This window comes from Achroia grisella, unplaced genomic scaffold, assembly GCF_030625045.1.
Source record: "Achroia grisella isolate CSIRO2021 unplaced genomic scaffold, CSIRO_AGI_Agris_v1 utg840, whole genome shotgun sequence".
Lineage (NCBI taxonomy): Eukaryota > Metazoa > Arthropoda > Insecta > Lepidoptera > Pyralidae > Achroia > Achroia grisella.
The window spans coordinates 1,736,593-1,748,473 of NW_026713038.1; positions in this window are offsets into that span (position 1 = coordinate 1,736,593).

Consider the following 11,881-nt stretch of genomic DNA (forward strand, 5'->3'; position numbering starts at 1 on the left):
AATGATCCGTTAGAGCCATAGCAAGGCTGGCGGACTAAGTTAATAAATTTTCAATTCAATATTTCACTTTGATATATTCAAAGTGAAGAAAAGGTAAGTAATTAACATATTAATACGTATGATATGGACTAGTCAGTAAATCGCACGCTTTATTTTTTTGGATTAGCATGTTCTGTTTTTAAATCTTAAAGATAGAATTAAGATATAAAGCAGGTCTTGCTGAAAAAGGTTTGGGAATCATTGATTTAGATTGTTAAAAGCATGTAGTTAAAGGTATATCTAGATTATTGTCATGATTAATAAAATATATGACAACAAAGTTAATAGAGATTATGAATACAATAATATATAAATACTCTCTTATAATTATTAATTTTATCAATATATTTTTTTCCATTTCATTTTATAATGTCTATTTTACATTTTTCTATCAGCATATTTGTAGATACAAATAAGTCACTATTTATAATATAGTATAATAGTATTGCAGTAGTTAAATTTCTTAGCATGCACAAGTGGATTAGAAATTATCTACTTTTTAGTAACTTAAGTAGAAGTAAGTGCATGTTTACATATGTACGTATTGGATATTCAAGGTAAGTACTTTCATAATATCGGGTTTATTTGTAAGCACGTATGTACATACACTTTAACGACTAAAATCACCAATCTGTGTGCAGTTTATAGTGATTTGCAAAAATATAATGATTTACAGATGTATGTCAAGGATTATATAATTGGTATTTAACTACTTTAAGTGTTCTGACCTGTTCTCGTCTCAAAATTTATCTGCAGAAATATTGTCATTTAGCATGTATTAATAGAAAAGTTTGTTTATATGTCTGTTTGTTGACGACTGACCAACTAAAGGGATCCTTTGATCCTTAGGGGAAAAAAAAATAAAATAAAAATAGACTGGAAGAAATACTTCTTAAAAGATAAGTCCGCCATTATACTAATTCATTAAACATTAAATAAATTAAAATACTAATCTAAACATTGATTTAGTTGATAGAATGGTTTAGTTTTTCTACCACTGCCAGCCGTAATGTAGTAGTAGTAATAGGCTAAATCTTTCTCTTAGTGAAAGAGATTCATCCCAAACCGTGGGACGAAACTCGTACGTTGAGACGAGTAGATCAGTAGATCATAAGTATGGACGTTAATTATTTTAGAAAACATCACCATCTGTACCATTGCAGTATGTCCCGAATCTTATTTTAAAGAATTATTAAGACTCCTTAATTAGTTACCCATATCGTTAAGTTATATATCATCATTGTTACTTTGGTAATTGATTTTATATTGTTAAGTATATATTTCCCTCATAATAAGTAATAGCGAATAACTTAGAGGCTTTATAGAAATACTATACAATAAAACATACTAACTGTTAAGAAGAATACATATAAATTAATTGAATATTAATAGTACTCACTATATACATTTAACTTCTTAAGAGTAGTACCTATCATAAAATATTATTTATTACTTCCGTATTCAATTCGCATTCTATTAAATTAAAGCTACCTAACGACGTACTTCCATAGTCCACTTTAATTGAGTGTGATTACCTCAAATAACTATTTAATAAATATTTGTACAAATAACTACTTAATCTTCTCATCCGGCATATCTATGCTTTAATCTTTTCTTTTTATCGTGTGGAAAAACCTTCAAAAGACCTTCCCTCCGTCAGAAGGGGTGTGAGATTCTTACCTACTCAAAAAATGTACTTACGAGTACCATGCCGAAATCGCTAGGTAGCGTTACCATTTTTCCGCGATTTATCCTTTCATCCTAATAAAAAGTATTTTTTCTACAAATATTTACATAATATAATATTTTATCTAAATTAAGATTAATTGATATTTGTGTATTATAAAATACAAATAAAGAATTATTTCTAGCTTTACATAATAGCTTGCCATAATATTTAGTCCTAAACTAGTCTTGCCTTTCTATTCATTGATATATCGCTGAAGTTTTAAAAACAATATACTCATAACTGTAATTTCAAATAGGGTAGATAACAAACAATTTAATGCAAGAACGTGATCAATTTATTCTTATGTTTTATCCCTTTTTGGACACTTACAGTAACTAGTCATTCTATTTTTTATTTTGTCTTTCTTGAGATACGTAATTCTGCTAGTGTTGACTTTTGGGCGACCAAACTGCAACATAACAGCCAACACTAGGCTTCCAAGCTATATCTGAACTCTATTCAATGTTTCTAGTTCAAAGGCGAAACACGAGTAGCAATATGGGTGTAGACTCAATAACGGACGAACTTTGATCACCATTAGAGAAGGTAGTAACTGTAGTCAAGTTTCCATACTGAATATTTGTGATCTCACACATGCTGCGGAATGCGGAATTGAAAACAATAATATAAATCCATGAAGTAGTGAAATGGACTTCCGCAAAATAACACCTAAATCGATTAAATATCTTTCTTAAGATGATTACATTACTCGTATATTCACGCCAGGAAACGTTCGTGATAAATAATAATGTATATGTATATATAATAATGAATGAAACGAAATATCCGTGAGAACACAGTCTACGTTCCTTCGTATATTTTCGTGTCTTATATAATAATTTTCATATTCTTAGTACCTAAGCGCTGTAATATATTGCCATAATATCATACAATACTGCCAAATAATTACATTATGAGGATTGCATATAAATATGTATATACATTATATACAATAATATCGCTTTTTAATATATTAAGATGAATATATATTTAATATAATACTATTAGAATTTAGTTGCACTATGTTAATTTCCGCCTCACAATAGCCTCATCAATGTAGCTCAGTTGTCAATAAATAATATTAGTTAATACTGGCATATACGCATTCATCTCATGCCGTCAAACTACAATATTGTACAAATGTGTTGCCACATAATTCAAAAGACCACATTACTGTACATTACCACCAAAATATATTACGTATACACATTATAAAATATGTATAAAAGATGTAGAGCATACATACAAACTATTATGCATGTTATGAAACATGTTTATAACACGAGTTTTGTGTTTAAATGTCACTAGTGTTCTGACAAATAACATATTTGCCGCCATTTATTTTGATGGAAACGCGGAAATGTAACCGGTAAACAGGAATTTATTAAAAAATCTGAAATATTCTATTTTTTAAATTTCGATTATTATACCGACGTAGACTTTACAAAAAGAATAAATAAGATACTCTTTTCGCCTACGAAGTACCGACTTCTGTCTATTTATTTCTGCGGCCAAATAGTTTGCTTTGCAAGCTGTGTTTTGGTTGAAAGATAGATATAAGACAGTGAAATTACAGAATTAGGAGCCATAATAGTTTGTCCCTCTGGAAAGGCAACGCATGAGTGGTATCAGTGATGCTGTACTTGTAAGATAGCACCACGGGCACCCGTGTAGATGATGGCTACCATTTACCATCAAATACGCCGTCAGCTTGTTTGCGAATTATATAAAAAAAACAATAAAAGATTAACAAGTAGTAGAGTAAAATTAAATATTTAAACATGATACTAGACTATACTAATATTAATTGGAATTTATTAAATTACATTACTGGAATAAAATGTAGATCAAATTATATATTTTGTTTAGACGTAACTAAATAGAAAATCTACGTTTACTTGCATAATTTATTTAATGCTATACCACACAAAGCATTTCGTCAGTATTGTGCTAAATTTATTACAACATCGTCCTCGAAAAGCCTCGAGTCTATTTTAAAAAAAGTTTAGTAAAAAATAAATTCCAATTTACATAACGGTAAAGCATATATTTTAAATATTCTTTTTAAAGCAAGCGAACGCGCCATGAATAGAATCATCAGAATTAACAAAATACTTACAGTGGAATTAATTCCCTCCTATTTACCTATAGACGGCTGAAAATAAAACTAGATCTGCACATTATTATGACACAGTTATGGCGAGGTTTTAATTATTTAATAGAGCTTTTCTATATAATAATCGTATATTTAGTTTACCATATAAAGTATTTATAGTGGGTCTATGTAATATGTATAATATAATACATATTTTATCAAATAAGTTTATATATATTAAAATAAAACAATTTAACGAATAGTAGTTGCTTATACGTAGTTAGTGGTAATCACGTAGTTAACTTGTCAGTTTTAGCGGCCTTTACTGTCACGCTCTTATTCATAAAAACATCAAACATCTAAAAACCTATTTTGTTATTAAATAGTTTTGTCCTTTTCTTTCATGCTATTATACCAATCTGTAAGAAAGTGACAAAACATAAGATTCAAATTGGTTTCTAAGAGGTGTTAGTTTTTATGAAAAAGATTTGTGTCATATTTACAAATATAATGAAGCACTGTTGGTCATAATAAATTAATGGTAGTTTACACCTATTTAGTTTTTGATATGCACGTTTTGTTAACACCACATGGTCACAGTTTTCAAACTCACACCACATATATCGTATTTAGTATGCCGCAAAATTGCCTTATCATCTCCAATCCTACAGTAACTATTCGATTAAAATATATCCAAGTTAGAACAATGCATTATATAGACTGATTGTTAACATATACTCATTGTACGCAGATCTGTTTCTGAAATAAAATATGTATATTATTATTTCGTTTAATTTGATGTCCTACTATATATAGTTCAATATACAAGTTTCTTCATAATAAAAGAACGACAAAAGTTATAGAACTGTTAAAAAATCTTCGTAGTACAATTTAAAAACTAATTATTATAACGGTATACGCATAGTGTCTATATAATATATTATAACTCAAAACTGTTACTAAAAATAAACTAAATCATAGAGAAAATAACACAAGTAGGCATAACAAAGTCACCTAATACGGCTATTGCATTTCGTAATTTCTTACAATCCTTTTACTCTCCGGTACGTTGCGGATATATACATGCCAATGTATGTATACATTCACACATATTTATTTACACCCATACATATTTACACACATACATCTGAAAAACAATACACATTAAACACACATACAACCATGAGGCTGACTGAGACGGGCGTGGTAGTACAAACGCCAAGTTCTCGGCTCTTCTAGACTGGCACTACATCGCACCGCCGGGCGCTCAGTCCGTCAGCGAAGCCCCAATCGTTGTCGGCGACGGCGCGTGGGAGCACGCGGGAGTCCCGGCAAGCGGACGACATCCCGGAGTTCGACAGGAACAAAGTGAGCCTGGACTTCCCGGGGAATTTGTTTGGGCCCTCCGTGTCCCTACTCATCCGTACAACTAAGATTATCGGCGACGTCATACAGGTAAAGTTATAAGAATGGACGCAAATGTTTGTGAGGATCGATGTTTGTGTACAAATAGATTTAAATATAATTTATTACACAAATAGATCATATATGATAACATATCCGTGGTAATTTGTTTTTCTTTTATATACAAGTAGAATGCGAAACATGTGTCATGCCTTCTTATCTTAGAATTTCACTGCCGCATCATTTCATTCTACCGAAACACATCTTATAATGCATATTGCTTGGCAGCTGAAATACGAATAGATACAGCCAGTATGATATATTAACCTGAAATATAATGTAGCAAATTACTATTTGAAATTTTGCTTACAAAACAACAGGATTATTTTAAGCTTGACGTGTCTGTCTGTAGCATCGTAACTCCTAAACAAACAGACCTACTATGACGCCTATTATTTATTTGTTTGAATGTTGACGAGATCGAGATGGTTCTCATCTACAGTTTGAGTATTTTTTTTGATACGGATTACATTTAAAATTGTAATTGTTAATTTCCAGAATTCAGCAGTCCGCTATCAAAGCTTCTTGAGATTGTTCCGACCTTTGTTCCGTGGACCTTTCGAGATTAAAGGTCTGGATCCAGCCACGACCACTACAACTACTACAACAACAACGACAACGACATCTGCTCCTCCGTCATCTGACAATGAAATCAGGCGCAGGCGCTGATAAATAACAAAAATTGTTTTTTAAGAGTTTTTACCATGCTTCGGTATATTTGTTCATTTATTTTGGAAGAAATACTTTTTATACTGTTATATTTTCTTTTTTTCCTTGTAACTTATTCTTAATATAAAGAACACATTTTCATTATAAATAACAATGTAACATCTAATAAGGCGAATAATGGAAATCAAGTACTATATCTACTTATTCATAAAACCATCATAAGTCCTTATATATTTTATTAAAGTCATAAAATCTATTATAGTTATAAGAGGCTTGTAAATAGTTTTTATAGATAATGGGGTAAAACTAAGTAATTGCTGTAATATACAACAGCGTCGTGAATTACATTTGCTCATATTTTATTTTATTGTATTTGTAATCTAGAAATCATTAATATTATCAATTCTAAAATTACAATACTTTAAAGTAACAATAATAAATAACTTTACGATATATTCATCCATCTAAAAAAATAATCTTTTAGACACATAAAAATAAAATTTACATAGTGTTCACAAAACATGATGAGAATAAGAAATGGATTTATTGTATAGTAATAATTATTTATTATAAATATTAGCATTTTAAATCGTATGAATGTAATTAAATATAATTGTACTGAAGTAGTCATATTACTTAATTTTTTGCATAAATTCAATTCGTATATCGAATATTTTAATTGAATAGAGTCGATATTGAATATCCAGTATCTACATATATCTATCTCTAGTGGTCTTAAAAATTATATACATTTTAAATATGTTTTTGTAATTATCAAATGAAAATTATAAAATATCAAAAACTGACTTATTAAGTCATACTGGGAAAGCGTATTGCACATTGCACTATAATTTAAAAAATGTAATTATTAACTTTTAAAAAGTTATGTGATCAGATAACTTATAGAGACATATTTTAATTGCTGAAATATCTGTAAAGTCTATGAAAATTGCAATTAAAAAATCCTACACAATGAATATGAGATGGTATAAATAGAAATAAGCTTTATTCAAATAAACTCAATACAAGCACTTTCGAATAGTCATATTTTTTTTACTCTACCACTCATTCGGAACATAGGCTCAAAGAAACTCAGAAGAATGAGCAAAAATCTTGTGTCTTGCTCTTTTGAATGACTGTCAAAACATTAATATCGATTGTAAATTATTACAAATGCGTAAGTGTGTCTATTGCCTTTGAATGACTAAACGGCTAAACGGATCTTCGTAATTATATAATATAATATAATTATATATTACAATTTGACTCAAGAAAACAGAAAAACCGCGGGTAGTTAAATAGCTACTATAAAATAATATGACATTCTGTCGACTACTAGTTACTATGCATGTAGATATTTCACCAAATACACAATTTATAACTACTTAGTTATAAGTTAAATTTTTATGTAACACACATAAACATATTTTACGTGTAAATACATATGTAATTAAAAAATAATACATAATTCTTTTATTTTGTTATCCCAAATTGTTAATATTTATGAATAATAAGTAAATTTTATTAGCTATAACAGTAAAGACGATGGAAAAAGCGAAAGAATAAAAAAAATCTTTACATAGTAGTTGTTTCCGTTGTCTGTTCGCTTAGATCTTTTAAACTACGCAATGGATTTTTATGCAGTTTTTAGCAATAGATAGATTGATTCAAGAGGAAGTTTTATATGTATGTATGTATACATGTACACCCGTGCGAAGCCGGGGCGGCTAGCTACTTTAATATAAATTGTACGTGAAACACATACATCATGAAACGTAGAAAGTTGTAGTACCTATATAATGGGAACTAGGAGAATATTTTTGTGCTAATACTGATACCAACTAATATATTAAGGAAAAATTAGCGGCTGCCGAAGATCAGGAGAGTGCTGCTCGTCATGACACGAGAACTTAGATGTCAAAAAGTGAAAAGGCAACGTCATAGTATCCTCTGGAATGGTAAAACATGAATGCTAACAGCTGTTACTTGTTATATATACGCTATTCATGTATGTAGCCGATGGTTACCACTTACCATGAAGTAGGCCGTCACGGTCATGGACTTGTTTCCCATTCCAATTATATAAAGAAACATCAGCCATAGATAAAATCAAAATCATTATCAGCAAGGCATTTAATTTTAGTGAATAAACAGTACAATAAAAATAGCGCCTTATATTTTAGAGCAAGCAAATAAAACCATGAACGAATGAACTTTATTAGGCGCCTTTTACATCTTATTGAGCAAAACATTATATTTATCTTTTTGCGTTCACGTATAGGCAGAGTTAATTGTATTTATAATGTCTTACAAATTAACATATTAAAGTTTCTAGCAACCGACGTGTATCTACTTGTAAAGTGTCTATGGTTATCATGTCATAATTTGATTATGTTAAGACCCTCAATTGTTGTCATTCACATCATGACTTCGTACTTGATTCAACTTCACTGTAATTTTTTTTAAGTATATAACAATGACGACCTCGTTGGTCTAACGCTTTACGTCCGATGGTCGCGAGTTCGATTCCTCGCACGGTACAGACATTTGTATTCATGAGTATGATTGTTTGTATCGGTCTGGGTATTTTCTATATATGTATTAAATATGTATTTACAAAAAAAAGTATATGTATGTATTTTATCAGTTGTTTAGTAACCATAACACAAACTCTGCTTAGCTTGGGACTAGATGGCGCTGTGTGAATGGTCCTAAAAATATTATGTTCTATTATATAAACAATTCTTTATTTATCTCCAAGATAACAAAAAAGAGCTACAAGAGACTAAGGTATACAGTACTATACAGGTTGTACCCGTATGAGACTCAGAACGGTCTTCATTGAAACATACAATAAAATCTTGTTTCTTAGAAAATTACATTATTGAAGAGAAAATTAGTTGAAGCATCTCTGGAGTAAACTTAATACATAAGAAAGTCAGAAGCAATGAAACTACTTCCTTTTTAAGTCGTTTGAGAGTTGTTGATTCACTTTAAATTATGTTCATATAATTTTAATATATGATGACATCAGTCTCCGAAAATTCATGTTTGAAAAATCTTTTTGCATTTGATAACCTATTATAGATGCTTATTCACTATTTAACCCACTGTCGTATATAATTACGATTAATTTACGATTACGATAATAAGTTGAGCAGAAAAAAGAAAAGTCAGAAATACCACTAAGCACAAGGAACGCATGCATGTCTACATATAAATATTAATGTCGCCTAAATGTTTAAAATTATTAATATTATACATTTAGAAATTCGATAACTAAATAATATTTTATTCATGGTTACTACATATTAATTTAGCTTCATTAAACCATATCGGCATGTCGGTCAATCAGTGTCGCGGCCTGATGACCGCCGATCGGTTCGCTCGACTCTGCTCATTTATGTGACATAGACGTGACTTTTCAGTTTTTATTCTAAATTTAAAATATATTCGAGTGACAAAAAAACTTCGTTCAAATTTATTATGTGCCTGACATCTAGGTTTAAATTTAGAACAAAATTTAAAACATAGGTGTATATTATACTAAGTAATAGATTTTAACATTAATAACGTTTATGAAATATTTCGTAAAACTTACTAAAGATACATAAGTAATAAGTGATGATGCGAAGGTTAACATATAACATAAGTTAAAGTTAAAAATTGTTTCTATTAATGTGGATTGAAATTATTTATTTTCCACTTTTAGTAGTGAGTGGTTACCTCGTTATTAATCCCATTTTGAAAGATTTTTAATTAAAGAGAAATATTTTAGTTCTGTTACAAATGATATCATGAACAAGAAATATTTAATTATTTTTGTCATAACAAAAAATATTCAATATTAAAAAAAAACATTTTTTTATATTTTCATCTAAATTATAGCCGATAAAAATAAAAATAAAAAATAGTTATATTATATAAAATATATAATTACACTAGTGTAAATGCCTGAAGATATCGCTAGTATTGAATAAAGTTTGAAATTATGAAGAGGTATGTGCATGACTTGAAGGTTAGTGATTGAAAAGGTTATTAATTTTTTTATATTCGTGGTTCAGTGCCGTAAACCTTATTCGCGTGCATCAATCAATTGATGGCAAACCATTGATAAGGTTATTGGTTATCCAATGTAATTGATCTCTAACTTTTGATCTACGTGACTATAATGCTATCTGTAGATACTAGTATGACTTTATAATACTAGTAAATATATCATTATAAAGAGAAAAAAAGAATAGTCTGATTGTTTGTTTGATTGCACGTTCTAATCTCAGAAACTTTTTTTCGAATTAAATCAAAAATGTGTAAAATGTATTTATCGAGAAAGGATATCTTACTTCTTACATCAGAAACGTGAAATTTTGTGAGTGTGGATGGATGGATGGATGGATGAATGTTTGTTATGATTTTGATGAAACTTTACAGTAATATAGCTTATACATCTGCATTCAAATCCGTTGTGTAGTTTAAAAGATCTAATTCATTTTATGATTCTATTTTATGCTATGTAAAGTTATATATATATATATTTGATAAATAATAAATAATTAAATAACCCTGGACAATAAATACAGCACCATCTAGACCCATGGTAAGCAGGGCTTGTGTGTACTAGACAACTAATATATATACTTAGATATTATTTATTTATATATATATATACTTAGAAAACACACAGACGTTACTTTTGACACTATTATTTGACGCTACTTACTTTTGACTACGCACTATACTTTTGACGCTACTTTTGCAGTCTATGACTAACTAGCGACTTGCCATGGCTTCACACGGGTACATAGCTTCTTCTAGGGATGACTAATTTTGTTTTTTAAATAAAGTCTATGTTTCTGGCTGAAAATTTAGCTCAATCGCGATACAAACATAAACAACTATATATTTATTGTATAATATATTATATTATACAATATATATACAGTTATTTATAATGATCTTCAAATATTTGAAGCACTTATCGCATATATTACTTATTACACTGATAATAGTTTCCTAATTATATGAAATTAGAGTATCGAGTAATTTATTCCATTAAGTTGTTTAATTATAATGTAATATACTATATATTAGTATGCAGAAAAAATAAATGTATAATATGTATTTATGTATGTAACATATTCGTAGGAAAAAATATGTAATATTTTCACATAAAATGTATCTATGATTCATTGTCTAGTACCCATAACACAAACTCTGCTTAGCTTGAAACTAGATGGCCCTGTGTGAGTTGTTCAAAGATATTATTATTATTATACATACAAATAGTAATCAGATAAAAAATACTATGTAGTAACAAAATGAAGTAAAGTGATGCAAAGGAACACTTCCCAATAACGTAATATAAACTGGTCTGCCTTCCAAACTAGGTTAAGGTTCAACCTTAGGTACTGACGTTCTTTTCCGAGCAAAATAATAACCGAGACATATATAACGTAGATAGATAAAGAGATAATTATGTAGGAAACAATAGTGCCTTATACACAGTATTTTTCGCAACAAACCTTTGCAGTTTTCTTTATATGGTATTAAAATAAAATAAATGTAATGTACTTAAAATTTTCTGTCCCTTTTATTTAAATTGGTTCATAAAAAATATATTTAAACTAGTAATTTTTTATTGTAGCGGGTTAAACTAGTAAAATATAATTATAAACTACGACGGTCGCAAACAAGCATAGGGCCCATCCATCGGTAAATGATTACCGTACCCTATGGACAGGCGTCCATAGGGTACGGTAATCATTTTCAGGTAATCAGACACAATATTATAAATTAAGTAGAATATGAATCGTGAAATTCACACAGTAAGCATATGTATATAATTATAAAAATCGTTAGCATCGTTAATTAACACATTTCCCAGT